General features: G+C 44.5%; 1 protein-coding gene across 2 annotated transcripts in view; it reads right to left on the bottom strand.

The window, feature by feature from the left end:
- The window catches only part of sgsm2 (small G protein signaling modulator 2), a 290,127-nt gene that overhangs the window by 273,204 nt on the left and 716 nt on the right, over positions 1–16,207 (bottom strand). The gene's annotated exons all lie outside the window — the stretch shown is intronic.

Here is a 16,207-nt window from a genome sequence, read left to right as displayed (position 1 = left end):
AAATAGGGATTAGGCTAAAAACTGCCTGTTAACTACCTGTTAACAGGCAGTCAATTGGCACGAATCCCCTTCCCGCCTCGGGGAGGCGGGTCCCAGTGCGGGGCGGGTACCCACCTCCTTTGAAACTGGCATGGAGGTAGGTTGGGTGCGGGATGGGGTTGGGACCCCCAATTTCGGGATTTTAACCCCACACACGCCTCCAATCCCACCTCCACGGCCCAATGAAAATCCTGCCCAGGCTGTCTACTGGAAAACAGGTCAGATAGTTTGATCTGGAAATTAGAGATAAGGGGCCTTTGTTATAGGAGAAATTCAAAATGAGACATTGTGTAAGACCTTGGCAGGAGTGGGACCCAGATGAGAAGCAACAGATTGCTCATTAGCATCTCCAGCAAGCGTTCTTTGGTCTTGGCTGATTGACAGTATTGTCTTCGGAGGCCCAGAAATTGTATGAGCAGAGTGTCCCTCCTGTAGTCTTTAGTTCTATTTAGATATCTGAACTTCATGGATTGGAACTTACCCTTACCTAAGAAAGGATATACTTGCCATAGAGGGAGTGCAGCGAAGGTTCACCAGACTGATTCCTGGGATGGCAGGACTGTCGTATGAGGAGAGATTGGGTCGACTCGGCCTGTATTCACTAGAGTTTAGAAGAATGAGAGGGGATCTCATTGAAATGTATAAAATTCTGACAGGGCTAGACAGACTAGATGCAGGGAGGATGTTTCTCCTGGCTGGGGGGTCTAGAGCAAGGGGTCACAGTCTCAGGATACGAGGTAGGACATTTAGGGCTGAGATGAGGAGAAATTTCTTCACTCAGAGGGTGGTGAACCTGTGGAATTCTCTACCACAGAAGGCTGTGGAGGCCAAGTCACTGAATATATTTAAGAAGGAGATAGATTTCTAGACACAAAAGGCATCAAGGGGTATGGGGAGAGAACGGGAATATGGTATTGAGATAGAGGATCAGCCACGATCATATTGAATGGCGGAGCAGGCTCGAAGGGCCGAATCGCCGACTCCTGCTCCTATTTTACTATGTTTCTATGGAACTCTGTATCATCGATGTACAACTTTGCATCATGAAGGTCTACATTCATTCAAGACTTCTGTTGCTTATCAAGCACTGCAAGAAATACTCTCTAAGAAAGATATTGAACCCCTTGTGGTTTGATTCTATCTTTATGTTTTTAAGCAGCGCAGTTTCAGTAACCCTGCAGTATTTTACTGCTTTATGTATTACTCTACATATAAACAAATGTATTAATTTTAGCTTAAAGATATTGGTCTGGTGATGTATTTTCTGCCTTTTGAAAGAGGTAAAGAGAACATCGTGGGTGGTGGTTATGTTACAGGACTAGCAATCCAGAGGCCTGGACTAATAATCCAGAGAAGGCGAGTTCAAATTCCACCATAGCAGTTTGAGAATTTGAATTCTGTTGAAAAAATACTGGAAATAAAAACCTGGTATTGGCAAAAGTGACAATGAAGCTGTTGGATTGTTGTAAAAATCCAACTAGTTCACCAACGTCCTTTAGGGAAGGAAACCTGCCGTCCTCACTCGGTCTGGCCTACATGTGACTCCATTCCCACAGCAAACTGGTTGGCTCTTAACTGCCCTTTGAAGCGGCCTAGCGAGCCACTCAGTTCAGGGTAACTAGGGGTGAGCAAAAAATTCTGGCCTTGCCAGCGATGCTTACATCCCAAGAATGAACAAAACAAATTCTCATACTGCAACTGTGCTTGTTAATTATTTACTCATCAAATCCTCGCAGTTTAGAGACAGCTTTATTTCCACTTTTCACTATTGGCAACCATCCTGGATTTTATTTTCCCCCCAAACTCAAAGGACAATAGTATGGTACATGATCCCCCACATTGAATATGGCACTGTCCTATATCTGTACCATGTTTGAGACTATTCCAATGCTCTCCTGAGCAGCCTCCCATCTTGCACCCTCTTGTGCTCATCCAAAATTCTGCTGCCCATAACTAACTCGCACCGTCCCATTCAACCATCACCCCGTGATCGCTGACTTACATTGGCTTCCGGTCCATCAGCGTCTCGATTTTTAAATTCTTGTCCTCGTGTTCAAATCCCTCCATGGCCCCGCCCCTCCCTAGCTCTATAACCTCCTCCAGCCCTACAACCTTCCGAGAACTCTGCGTTCCTCTAACTCCGGCCTCTTGTGCATCCCCTGCTGCCTTCTTCCCACAATTGAAGGCCGTGTCTTCAGCTGCCTGGGGCCAAGCTCTACAATTCCCTCCCTAAATCTCTCCGCCTCTGTCTCCTCCTGTAAGACGCTCCTTAAAACCGACCTCTTTGACCAAGCGTCTGGTCGCCTGTCCTAATGTGACTCGGTGTCAATTTCTGTCCGATTACACTCCCGTGACGAGCCTTAGGACGTTTTAAGCCTGCTGTATAAAATACGACTTGTTGCTGTTGAGACTTATTTCAAAGTAAAAATTCCATGGTCAAATAGGACAGGGATGGTCACCCTTGTAATATTCTTATTTATGATTAGCATAAGACTCCAATTACCAATTTTATCATTGTGTACTTGGGGACAGCAGCAATGAATCTAGGGTTTAGAGGGAGGTGAAAGAGCGAGTGAGATATTATACGCGCCTTACTTAAATGGGGTTAGTAAACCAATATATCCGTAACTCAATATTATATCAAAGTCAAAAGGTCCAATCAGTGGTGCATTAATCTCAGCTCACTCCAGGCCACACTGAATGGAGCTTTGTCCTATGCATTAACAGTGCCATTTAATTCAAACCCTTTCAATTGGGATCAATCTTATTTACTCCACAAGCAACAATATATAGTAATATAGTAACAGGATTCCTGCTCTTGGCAATGCATATGTACTACACGCTTTACTGTATCAAGTCAACATTACGTCTTTGCCATGTGTAAGGAAAGGATTAACCAGACTGTCCTGAAGCCTACTACTGTTATTGATTCCTCTTTATATTGTAGTAATATTAACCTTTAGCCTTTGCCTGTTAAGTAGGGAAGTACAAGTCAATTTGAAGACCCACTGGGCTGTTGGGCCTCAGCCGCCTCTGCAGCAATGGTCAGTCTCGGGATGAGGTAAGAAGACTTCATTAATCTGTTTTTGGTGATTTTGGTTGAGGGGTAAATGGCGGGCGACATACTGGGAGAACTCCCCTGCTCATTTTCAGATATTGCCACGGGAGCTTCTATGTCCACCTGAACAGGCAGAGGACCTCAGTTTAATGTTTCAACCGAAAGAAGTCACCTCCAAGAATACGGCACTCCCTCAGTACTATGCTAAAGTGTCAGCCTTAGATTATGTGCTCAAGTCCTAGAGTGGGGCTTGAACCTTCAGCCTTCTGACTCAGGGGAAAGTGTGCTCCCACTGAGCCCAAGTTGACTATTTTACTGTGAGGAACACACCACAGCCAAACCTGGTCCAGTACTCATCTAGTGCCTACATTTTCTTGCAGGAATCACGAGACCGTGATCAGGAATGCCCTGCCCGATTTCTCCTTCCCTAAAGCCAATTGCAGCACCCCATGACCATCCCAGATAAGGTCAGCTAACTCAACACTGGAGATGGAACCCAGCACCTTCCTGTCTGTACAGCTCAGGTACGTATTGCCTTTACCAAATGAGCCATTGAGAGAGCCCCTTAGAGCAGCTCTCTCCAACGATATAACATGGCGTGCAAGCACAAAATGCACAATCACAATATTCAGGAGAGGATGGTTACAAAGCAATCAGATACTGAGGCTTTTATTACTGGTTTCATGCCATCTGGATTTCTAGACCCTTCAACAGAGTTTTGCCCACAAGTTGCGCATCTTTGTATGCTCTGCATGCATTGCACGTTGAATATGACAGAGTGATTGAATGCATAATGAGGATCTACTTGTTTCAGCCCACCTAATGTCAGTTAGCTGCCTCAATCAGAAACACTTGCAGTGATTCAAGCATGTCACAGGTGTCACTGAACCATCTGTCCTCAATCACCACTGGCAGTGCATCTGATAAATCATAGAATCCAATTAATCCCACTCCTCTGCTCTTTACCCATAGCCCTGTAAAAAGTTTCCCTTCAAGTATTTATCCAATTCTCTTTTGAATGTCACTATTGAATCTGCTTCCACCGCCCTTTCAGGCAGCGCATTCCAGATCACAACACACTGTGGAAATAAATGTTTTCTCATTTCACCTCTGGTTCTTTTGCCAATCACCTTAAATCTGTGTCCTCTGGTTACTGATCCATCTACCACTGGAAACAGTTTCTCCTTATTTACGCTATCAAAACCATTCACAATTTTGAACACCTCTATCAAATCTCCTCTTAACCTTCTCTGCTCTAAGGAGAACAACCCCAGCTTCTCCAGTCTCTCCACGTAACTGAAGTCGCTCATCCCTGGTACCATTCCAGTAAATCTCTTCTGCACTCGCTCCAAGGCCTTGACATCCTTTCTAAAGTGTGGTGCCCAGAATTAAACACAATATTCATAGCTGAGGCCTAACCAGTGTTTTACAAAGGTTTGGCATAACTTCCTTTCTTTTGTACGCTATGGGCTTGAATTTCCAAGCCCTGTGGAGGCGGGAGTGGGGGGGAAATTGCAGAATCGGGGAGCACGAACCTTTCCTGCCCCCAACCCGCCTCCATGCCCGTTTCCCAGGAGGCGGGTACCTGACCTGCGCTGGGAGCCACCTCCCCGAGGCGGGAAGGGGATTAGTGCCAATTAACTGCCTGTTAATAGGTCGTTAACAGGCAGTTTTTGGCCTAATCCCTATTTTTAGCCCTGAAGTGTGGGCTTCACGACGGCTCCGAACCACGCCAAGTTAGCGAGGCGGACCGTCGGTCTGAAGGGCTTGGAGGGTTCGAGATGTCTGGTGTTCAGGTGAGTGATGGGTGCATGAGTGCAGAGGTAAGTGTGTTTGGTGTGTGTAAAGTGTTTAAATAAGTTTTACTTACCTTTACTTACTAATGCAGGCTTCCTTCCTTCAGGTCTCGGGAGTCCCTCATCTCACCGGCACAGAAAGCAGAATGGCCGCGAGCTGTCAAAAGTTGCAGCATTCTGCTTGCTGGTCTGGAGAGATTTCTAACTGAGTCTGTGGAGAAGGACTCAAGTTAGAAGTCAGATTGTCAATGTTTGACAGCTTCAAAGAGCTGTCAAACGCTAATATTTCATCTGTCAAAAGCTCTTGACAGGTGAAACGTCAATCTGTGATGTCACCTGTAACCGGGTATCCCTTAATTGGCCTGCTGAGCCCGCTGGGCGGGCTCAACAAGGTCAATCAAGAGAAAATCACGTGGGTTGGCCACAAATCAATGGAGGCGGGACTACAACCCCGAAAGTGGGAGTCTCGCCTCCATCACGTCCCCATTGACAAAATCCAGCCCTATGCCTCTATTAATAAAGTCAAGGATCCCGTATGGTTTTTTTTTTTAAACATCCTTCTCAACGTGCCCTACCGCCTTCAAAGATTTGCGCACATACACCCCCAGGTCGCTCTGTTCCTGCACCCCCTTTAAAATTGTACCATTTAGTTCATATTGCCTCTCCTCTTTCTTCCTACACCCAAGTCCAGGTCATTGGAGCAGTGATCCTAATACCAACCCCTGGGGAACACCACTGTATACTTCTCTCCAGTCTAAAAAACAAACAGTCGCCACTATTCTCTGCTTTCTATCCCTTGGTCAATTTTGTATCTATGCGGCCACTATCCTTTTAATTCCATGGGCTTCAGTTTTGCTAACAAGTCTATTATGTGTACTTTTTCCAAACACCTTCCAAATGCCAATTAATTGGCACTAACATCCACTAAAACCAATATAAAAACAGCTACATTACACTGAAAACCAACCGTGTTAATGGAAAATTAATTCCAACAGGTCCTCTTAAGATTAAAAAGTTCATTTGAACTCAGTGTGACCTGTAATTGTAAATAAAGTACAATAACAAAAGAATAATGAATTAGATCATTTATACTGTAGTGTAACACAGGTGTTTATCCACATACTTAATTATGCATAAAATCAAATGTCATGAACTGTCTGGGTGTCAAGGCAGTTAAGCCCTGATTTAATTAGAAACAGATAAACTGCTGTATAATTAAGGACAAATAAATTCATGCGGACTACATGTTCATTCACATTACAAGAGCATCCAATTTTCCCCAGTTCACAGTTTTCACAGAATCAAAAGCAAAATCTTCACATCAACCACTTAATTAATCTTAATTCACATACAGGTCAAATCCAGGCTCCGACTAATCGCAATAAACTTGGTACAAAATCCGTTTCCTATCATTTTTATATTAGTTGCAACTTGCTGTGCAATGAAAGCAGACAGCGTTGACAGACTAAATGCTTTCCTTCAAGCACCTGATGTGAGTGCATTGACAAGTTGTTAGGGCAATTGTTAGTTGCTATTGTTGAAATCCCCTCAGAAATTGGCATTTTCACAGCCTCTGGGACTTTTCATACTAAATAACGAATATAAAAGCCAAGAGGTAATGAGAAGCCTGTATAAAACAACCTCAGTTAGAGTATTGTGTGCAGTATTGGGTTCCTTACTATAGGAAGGATATTAAGGCTTGAGAGAAGGTTCAAAGCAGATTATCATAGAATCATAGAATGGTTACAGCACGGAAGAAGGCCATTCGGCCCATCGAGCCCGCACCAACTCTCAGCTAGTACCACTCCCCTGCCCTTTACCTGTAGCCCTACAAAAAAAAATGTCTTCAGATACTTATGCAACTCCCTTTTGAAAGATAAGATTGAATCTGCCTCCACCACCCTTTCAGGCAGTGCATTCCAGAACTTAACCACTCGCTGCGTAAAAAGGTTTTTTCTTCCGTCGCCTTTGGTTCTTTTGGCAATCACCTTAAATCTGTGTCCTCTGGTTCTCGACCCTTCTGCCAATGGGAACAGTTTCTCTCTATCTACTCTGTCCAGACCCCTCATGATTTTGAACACCTCTATCAAATCTGCTCTCAATCTTCTCTACTCCAAGGAGAACAATCCCAGCTTCTCCAGTCTATCAACATAACTGAAGTCCCTCATTCCTGGAATCATTCTCATAATTTTTTTCTGCGCCTTCATATCCTTCCTAAAGTGTGATGCCCGGAAATGGACACAACACTCCAGTTGGGGCCGAACCAGTGTTTTCTCAAGGTTCATCATAATTTTCACACTTTTGTACTCTATGGGTTTTATTTTCATTGAGGAGGTGGGTAGGAGGCAGGACTACAACTTTTGGTGTTGTAGTCCCGCCTCCATCGAGTTCTAGCCAACCCACGCGATTTTCACTTGATTGACCTTGTTGAGCCAGCCCAGCGGGCTCAGCAGGCCAATTAAGGGCCACCTGGCAACAGGTGACGTCACAGATTGAAATTTCATCTGTCAAGACCTTTTGACAGATGAAATATCAGCGTTTCACAGCTGTTTGAAGCTGTCAAACACTGACAATCTGTACTGCAGGTTAATTACTTCCTCTCAGGATGATTTAGAGATCTCCCCGGAACAGAGAGCAGAGGCTGCAGATTTTGACAGCTGGCGGCCATTCTGCTTTCTGTGCCGGTGAGATGAGGGACTCCCGAGACCTGAAGGAAGGAAGGCTGTAAAGGTAAGTAAAGGTTAGTAGAACTTCTTTAAACACTTTACACAGACCAAACACACTTACCTCTGCACTCATGCACCCATCACTCACCTGAACACCGGACATCTCGACCCCTCCAAGCCCTTCATCCCGACGGCCCGCCTCGCTAACTTGGCGTGGTTTGGAGCCGTCGGGAATCCCACATTTCAACAATGAAAATAAGGATTAGGCTAAAAACTGCCTGTTAACTAACTACCTGTTAACAGGCAGTTAATTGGCACTAATCCCCTTCCCGCCTCGGGGAGGCAGGTCCCAGTGCGGGGCGGGTACCCGCCTCCTTTGAAATTGGCATGGAGGTGGGTTGGGGGCGGGATGAGGTCGGGACCCCCGATTTCGGGATTTTAAACCCCCACACGCCTCCAATCCCGACTCCACGGCCCAATGAAAATCCAGCCCTATACCTCTATTTATGAAACCCAGGATCCCATAAGCCTTTTTAACTGCTTTCTCAACCTGCCCTGCCACCTTCAATGATTTGTGCACACATACCCCCAGGTCTCTTTGTTCGTGCATCCCCTTTGGGATTGTACCATTTAGTTTATATGTCCTCTCCTCATTCTTTCTACCAAAATGTATCACTTCACACTTTTCTGGGTTAAATGTCATCCGCCACGTGCCTGCTCATTTCACCAGCCTGTCTATGTCTTTCTGAAGTCTATCACTCTCCTCCTCACTGTTCACTATACTTCCAAGTTTTGTGTCATCTGCAAATTTTGAAATTGTGCCCTGTACACCCACGTCCAAGTCATTAATATATTCACTACAATGCTACTTATAGTATGATATAATAGATATGAAGAAAGACTTTACAAAAAATTGCAGCTTTTTTGTTAGAACAATGCAGATTATGGGGCAATATGGTGGAAGAGTTTAAAATTATGAAAGAATGTACAGGGTAGATGGGAGCAGACTGTTTACAGTAGCTGATGAGTCTGGACAAGGGGGCCATAGATACAAAGTTAAATGTAATAGATTTAGAACACAAGAGTTGTGAAATTTGCTTCCAAGGTTAGTGATAGAGGCAGAAACTATGCCAACATTCAAGATTACATTGCCTAGATGGATAAAGGGATATGGGAACAGGGAGGGCAAATGTAATTAGGACCATTTGCTTGCATGGAGGGTAAAAGCTGACTTGAATTGGTTGGGCCGAATGGCATGTTTTGGTGTTACAATTTCTTACGCATTTCTATGATTCTCCTCCCCACCCCTCTGGGGAATAATGCCCCACTTCATCCAGTGGTTTCCACAAAGAATAGAAAAGGGAATTCAGGAGAAACTTCTTTATCCAAAGAGTGGTTAGTATGTTGACCACGCTACCACAAGGAGTACAACGTTCAGGCTTGGGCTGATAAGCGCCAGGTAACATTCGCGGCACACAAGTGCCAGGCAATGACTATCTCCAACGAGCGAGAGTCTAACCACTGGCCCTTGACATTACCATCGCCAAATCCCCCACCATCAACTTCCAGGGGGTCACCATTGACCAGAAACTTAACTGGACCAGCCACATAAATACTGTGGCAATAAGAGCAGGTCAGAGGCTAGGTATTCTGCAGCGAGTGTCTCACCTCCTGACTTCCCAAAACCTTTTCACCATCTACAAGGCACAAGTAAGGAGTGTGATGGAATACTCTCCACTTGCTTGGATGAGTGCAGCTCCAACAACACTCAAGAAGCTCGACACCATCCAGGACAAAGCAACCCACTTGATTGGCACCCCATCCACCACCTTAAACATTCACTCCCTCCACCACCGGCGTACCGTGGCTGCAGTGTGTACCATCTACAAGATGCACTGCAGCAATTTGCCAAGGCTTCTTCGGCAGCACCTCCCAAACCCGCGACCTCTACCACCTAGAAGGACAAGGGCAGCAGGCGCATGGGAACACCACCACCTCCAAGTTCCCCTCCCAGTCACACACCATCCTGACTTGGAAATATATCGGCCGATCCTTCATCGTCGCTGGGTCAAAATCCTGGAACTCCCTCCCTAACAGCACTGTGGGAGCACCTTCACCACACGGACTGCAGCGGTTCAAGAAGGTGGCTCCCCACCACCTTCTCAAGGGCAATTAGGGATGGGCAAGAAATGCTGGCCTTGCCAGCGACGCCCACATCCCATAAACGAATAAAAAAATTGAGGCGAATAGCATCGATGCATTTAAGGGAAGCTAGATAAACACATGAGGAAGATAGGAATAGAAGGATATGCTGATAGGTTTAGATGAAGAGGGGTGGGCAGGGGCACATATGGAGCATAAACGCTGGAATAGACAAGTTGGGCCAAATGGCCTGTTTCTGTGCTGTTGGTGCTATATGACCATGTATGTAACAAAAGTTACAGGAAGGTCCCATGACTGCAGCCAACACCTTTCTTTTCAGGAGGTGAAGACATCCCAGCAATAATCCCAAGCAAGTGGCACTGCTGGTTTTCCACGGGATAGAAGTGGAACCCCACCTTCATATTAACCCTGCTGTCTCCTAGCAGGAGTTCCAATCTCAAGCGGAATCCAATTACTGTGTGGAGGATGAAGCTACCACAACTTCATGAAAATCACCTTTAGCAAATAAGTAAACTGTTTTAATGTGGTTCCACTCCACTTCCACAGGGAAATCATTTGGGTAAACTGAGTTTTATTTACCTACACATGGGAGTTATTAGGAGCATAATATGCTGTTGATCGCCAATAAAGATGCCAACAGCGCCAATTACTGGGCTCATTTCACTTATGGGGACGACCTCGTAATTAGCCTACATAAGCTTGTGAATTATACAGCTTTCGCACTCACAAAATAAACTCAGTAATAAACTACTGTTGATGCTGTGTTGCATTTATTATACGTGCATTATGTTCAAGGTGATTGGAAACAGTGCTCAAGTTTCAGTGATTCAGTTCTGGCATCAGCATCAACATCAAGCATTTCTAAGTCCTGCATAGTATAGACAGAGTAAAGCTCCATCTACTCTGTCCCGACAAGGCTCTTCAACCACAATTCCATATGTGCACCCCTCCTTATTTAAGGAGGGATATACTTGCATTGGAGGCAGTTCAGAGAAGGTTCACTAGGTTGATTCCTGAAATGAAGGGGTTGTCTTATGAAGAAAGGTTACATAAGAACATAAGAAATAGGAGCAGGAGTAGGCCAATCGGCCCCTCGAGCCTGCTCCGCCATTCAATAAGATCATGGCTGATCTGATCCTAACCGCCAATCTACTATCACAGAACCATCTCCTGAATCTAACAGAATTAGACACACGAAATAGGAGCAGGATCAGGCTACACGGCCCCTGGGCCCACTCCGCTACCCACAGGGCCATGTCTGATCTGAACCTAGACTCATGTCCAAATTCCTGCCCGCTCCCCGTAACCCTTAATTCCCTTTACTTCTAGGAAACTGTCTATTTCTGTTTTAAATTTATGTAATGATGTAGCTTCTACAGCTTTTTGGGGCAGCATATTCCATGGACCTACCACCCTCTGAGTGAAGTAGTTCCTCCTCATCTCAGTTTTGAAAGAGCAGCCCCTTATTCTAAGACTATGCCCCCTAGTTGAGCAGGTTGGACCTATACTCATTGGAGTTTAGAAGAATGAGAGGTGATCTTATTGAAACATGTAAGATTTTGAGGGGGATTAACAGGGTGGATGCAGGGAGGATGTTTCCCCTCATGGGGGAATCTAGAACTCGGGGGCATAGTTTCAGAATAAGGGGTCGCCCATTTAAAACGGAGATGAGGAGGAATTTCTTCTCTCAGAGTGTCGTGAATCTTTGGAATTCTCTACCCCAGAGAGCTGTGGAGGTGGAGTCACTGAATATATTCAAGGCGGAGATAGACAGACATTTGAGCTACAGGGGGTCAAGGGTTATGGGGAGCGGGTGGGAAAGTGGAGTTGAGGCCAAGATCAGATCAGCCATGATCTTATTGAATGGTGGGGTAGGCTCGAGGGGCCGAATGGCCTGCTCCTGCTCCTATTTCTGATGTCTCCCACTGGCACTAGTGTTGATTTCACCACTGCCCACATTCTCGGGTGTAATATTGCCAGTTTATGTTCAATTATATTTAGCTTATTATTGCCGTGGACCCATTTCCACGAGGAACTGGGCCGAGGCTGCCCACGTCATTTCATGTAGAATCTTTACAGTGAGCAATGAGAGGAGGCTTTCGTCCCATCAGTGTGAGCCAGAAGCCAGCCATGAAACACAAAAATTTGAATCAGCTCTGCGCCACCCAGTGCCTCTGCTATAATTATACAAATGGTGACCCTTTCCCTTTATAACAACGTGTGTGCACAAGGCGGGGGAGGAGGTTGCCCGGCTTTGTGCAATGTGTTATGTCCAATTTGCATCGCGCTCTGCAGTGTGCCGACGCTGCCAGTGCTCAGCAAACCACAGTTTTTAATGTTGTTGAGAGGATGGGGGGGGGGGGGGGGCGGAGGGAAGGAGTTAAAATGAGCGCGCATCACTGTTAAAATTGCAAACCCATCTCCCAGACCTAAAACGTTAACTCTGTTTCTCTCTCCACGGATGCTGCCTGGCCTGCTGAGTATTTCCAGCATTTTCTGTTGTTATATTGTTCCGGGAGTGGGCCTTCCCTGTGGTTCATTCAACAATGTAGAAGCCGCATGTCTGACTTGAATGGGTGTTCAGAGAGCTTAACCATCTGTGATCGGCAGTCTCTAGGTTTGCTAACAGCAGCTTGTGGCAGACCAACCTCTTCAAGTGGATCTTTGTGCTGCCAGAGGTAACAACTATTTCTTTTATTGAACACTGGATAATACACCTCAAATGCAATTTAACATCCTCTTAAGGCTGTACCGAAGCATTAAGACATCACAAAACCAAGCATGAAGATCTCAAAGCACTTTACCCACCCTTTTAGAGTGGTAACTGTGGAAGTTTTATTCCTGTTAGAATTATTGCATTATTTTGTCTATTCAGATGTGCTTTACCATTATATAAAATTGGAGGTACAATTTATGATGAGATTTTTAAAAATCTAATAAACGCAACAGGATTTTCTGCTGAATAGAGAAAGTGCACAAAGAAATCATCCGTTGATATATTTCTGTATAAAAGCACACTGCCCTGACTGATCGTGTTAAGTCCTTGACTGTGCACAATGTTACACTCGGAGAGCTTCTACTGTAGATTTGTTACAATGGATAGAAAGGGTGACCTAGAGAAATGATCAGTCAGCACAAAACGGAATCTTCCTTCCTGAGTTTATCTCAGAGACAGCTGGAACAACCTTATCAAAATAAAATAAAAATTGTGGAAGCACTGTCTCCAGTGCAAGAGTTCAGACTGGAGTACAATACCTTGGCTGAGCAGGGGCTAGGGCTGCTGATGAATCACTGTTGTGTTGCAATGAGTTCCCAGCAGGAACCAAGTGAGTGGAAACTGCAGCCACAGCTCAGGAATGAGCTGTACCAACATGTTGTGCCGCACCAGAGGCGCCAAACATCCATCGAATACCTCACTCAGAGGCTCTGTAAAGAAGCGATGATTTCTGGTGCCACAGTTAATTTTTTCCTTTAAAAAGGTGCAATATGATTTTATCTAAAATTGTGTCAGAAATGTTTTAACTTAAAGACTGGACTATCACAAAGAATGATAGACCTAAATAATTTATACAGTTCTGATAAACAAGATCATAAAATTGTATAGCAAAAAGACACAGATCATCGAGTCTATGCCAGTGTCTTTCTCCATGAGCCACATGGCCCTCTTCTGCATATATATATATTTCTTGAGACTTCCTGTTTGTCATGCTTATTTCCACGCTTCTGTGACAATGGGTAACACCTCAAGTTAATTATATATATTTTTAATTCATTCACGGGATGTGGGCGTCGCTGACTAGTCCAGCATTTATTGCCCATCCCTAATTGCCCTCGAGAAGGTGGTAGTGAGCCGCCTTCTTGAACCGCTGCAGTCCTTGTGGTGAAGGTACTCCCACAGTGCTGTTAGGGAGGGAATTCCAGGATTTTAAGCCCGCGACGATGAAGGAACAGCGATACATTTACAAGACAGGATGGTGTGTGACTTAGAGGGGCACTTGGAGGTGGTGATGTTCCCATGCGCCTGCTGCCATTGTCCTTCTAGGTGGAAGAGGTCATGGGTTTGGGAGGTGCTGTCGAAGAAGCCTTGGCGAGTTGCTGCAGTGCATCTTGTAGATGGTACACACTGCAGCCACGGTACGCCGGTGGTGGAGGGAGTGAATGTTTAAGGTGGTGGATGGGGTGCCCATCAAGCGGGCTGCTTTATCCTGGATGGTGTCGAGCTTCTTGAGTGTTGTTGGAGCTGCACTCATCCAGGCAAGTGGATAGTATTCCATCACACTCCTGACTTATGCCTTGTAGATGGTGGTAAGGAGGTGAGTGACTCGTCACAGAATACCCAGCCTCTGACCCGCTCTTGTAGCCACAGTATTTATGTGGCTGGTCCAGTTAACTTTCTGGTCAATGGTGACCCCAGGATGTTGATAAGAACATAAGAAATAGGAGCAAGAGCAGGCCATTCAGGCCTTCGAGCCTGCTCCACCATTCAATATGATCAAGGCTGAGCTTCTACCTCAACTCCACCATCCCGCACTATTCCCATATCCCTTGATTCCCTTAATATCCAAAAATCTATCGATCTCTGTCTTGACTATACTCAACGACTGAGCCTCCACAGCCCTCTGGGGTAGAGAATTCCAAAGATTCACAACCCTTTGAGTGAAGAAATTTCTCCTGATCTCAGTTCGAAATGACTGACCCCTTATTGATGGTGGCGAATTCAATGATGGTAATGCCACTGAATGTCTAAAGTGCACTGTAATACTTGTTCTATTACTTTTAATAGACAACACTATCGCCTGCTATTCAGTTACCTTGGTAAGGCTGAGGTTTTAGTTGCCCAGGTTTGCATTCTATTTTAGTCTGTTGTTAACAAATACAGCAACAACAAAAAAATACCATTACTGCCAACTAACTGGACAACGCCACTGGAGATTCGCTAGTTCCATTTAATAATCATATTCTTCACGATAGAAGAACTAGAATTATAAATATACCTCGCCATTTATAAACAAAGAAATTACTCATAGGTAGTATAAAATGTCTGGTTCTGAAAAGACCCATATAGTTGAGTTTTTAAAAAAAAGAGTATATATGTATCCTAATTCTTCCATCTGAAATGTATCTAGTGCCCCAGGTTCCCCAGTCAGACGTGTTGCCCTCCAGATCAGGCGATATGACAGGGAGAGTCTGTCATGTGCTGTCTGGTGACCATAGGTCTGATTACATATGTGTCTGACTAAGGGTCATCGACCTGAAACGTTAACTCTGTTTCTCTCTCTACAGATGCTGCCTGACCTGCTGAGTATTTCCAGCAATTTCTGTTTTTATTGCAGATGGTCCTGCTTATCCCAGCTATATTAAAAAAGACCTTTAGAGGTTAATTACTTCACTTTAAAATGATTTGTTTTTAAATGTGGACGCTTCAAGTCTACTTCTGTTAATTCAAAGTTGTTAATTCAAATTACTGGTGTATATATATATATATATATAATAAATAAACAAATTAATAAAAGAGAATTAGATCAAAAAAGAAAGACGAATAAACTAAAAGAAATTGGAAAAGCAACTCATTCCAAATTCATCAGGACTGGCACCAAAATACAGTACAGGCAAGGAAGAAATGATGAGCATATTTATGGGCTTGTTTGCAACAAACGCCAGATGGAAATCCTCGAGAATATTCGTGTTGCAAAGCACGATTTCAGAAGACCTGCAATCACTAATGTTCATTCATAAACCCAAGTCTACAGCCTACTGGGACCTGTCATCGGATTGCACCACGTAATTGCATGACTCATGTTCATTCATTCTCCCTCCAGTATATTATCTGGCACAAATATCCCACATAGGGTTCGAGAACTAGATTGCAATTCAGTTTAAAGGTCCTCGGTTCCCACCCCCTTCCGATTCGTGATTTGGCTAAAGTTACAAGGAGTACTGCGTATTAAATAAACAGTCTGACCTGTGCCTTAAAAGCAACACGTTAAAATGTATACAAATATAATTAATTAGGGTCATATTTTAAAAAATCTCTCTGGGAACAATACTTCCTTCTACTTGTGTAGGATTTCCACCAGAATTTATTAAAATACAAATAAATTTCACCCTCATCCTGAAAGTGTTTTTTTTTAATCCTAAACCATGTGACTGAATTCAGTTGATCTGATCGTGGTTTGATTGTAACGTTAACAGTTACATCATAAATAATAGCCCCGGATTTAAAAACATATTATGAAACGATAACCTCGGCGGGGTGTGCGCTTTGGTGGGGAATTCTTCAATTGAACAGCAGATCGGGATGCGCATGGGATGCAAGAGGGTAAAAAAAAACTCTGCCCCCGCCTCCCCGTCAGTGTGTTTGTGTTTCTATTGCATTGCATCGCCACTCCCTCCCATACTTGCCGCGAGCTCCACCCAAACAGGAACCTGGCAGGTGAAGGGACGTTCCTTTCCCAATCTGAAACCTTCGCCTGGCTCACAACAAG

The sequence above is a fragment of the Somniosus microcephalus genome, chromosome 22 (assembly GCF_052327205.1).
Source record: "Somniosus microcephalus isolate GS21.2 chromosome 22, FLI_Smic_1.0, whole genome shotgun sequence".
Lineage (NCBI taxonomy): Eukaryota > Metazoa > Chordata > Chondrichthyes > Squaliformes > Somniosidae > Somniosus > Somniosus microcephalus.
This window is presented reverse-complemented; position numbering and strand designations above follow the sequence as displayed.